This window comes from Hylobates moloch, unplaced genomic scaffold (genome assembly GCF_009828535.3).
Source record: "Hylobates moloch isolate HMO894 unplaced genomic scaffold, HMol_V3 SCAFFOLD_12, whole genome shotgun sequence".
NCBI classification, from domain to species: Eukaryota; Metazoa; Chordata; class Mammalia; order Primates; family Hylobatidae; genus Hylobates; species Hylobates moloch.
Genome location: NW_026652287.1, coordinates 38243068 through 38243721, shown reverse-complemented (window position 1 = coordinate 38243721; position 654 = coordinate 38243068).

Sequence of the window (654 nt, the reverse complement as noted above, 5' to 3'; positions counted from 1 at the left end):
CTCCCAAAGTGCTGGGATTACAGGCATGAGCCACTGCGCCCAGTCAGTCCCCTTAGTTTCTGAAGACACAGCTGTATGCTTGGAGGGGACACCTGGCTATAGAGCAATTCCAGGGTACCTCCCAGGTGTGGGGGATAAAGGAAAAAAAATGATGGTGGAGTACTCAGAGTCCAAGAATGAGGTGGAAGGGAAATGACACAGAAAAGAATGGCTGTGCCCACCCATCTATCATGACCCCCTGTGCTATGGTTTGAATGTGTCCCCCAAAGCTTGCATGTTGGAAACTTGGTCCCCAATGTAGCAGTGTTGAGAGATGGGACCTTCAGGAGGTGATTGGGTCATAGGGCTCTGCCCTCATGAATGAGTTAATCCATTCATGGGTTAAGGGATTAACAGGTTATCAAGGGAGTGGGTTAGTTATCATGAGAGTGGGCCTCTTGTGAGCCCTTCACCATGTGATGCCTTGAGCCACCTTGGGACTCTGAAGAGAGTCACCAGCAGCAAGAAGTCCCTCACCAGATGTGGCCCCCCAACCTTGGATTTCCCAGCCTTCAGAGCCATAAGCTAAATAAACCTCTGTACTTTATAAATTATCCATTCTGTAGTATTCAGTTATAGCAACAGAAAATTGACTTAGACACCCTGTTGTCTGGA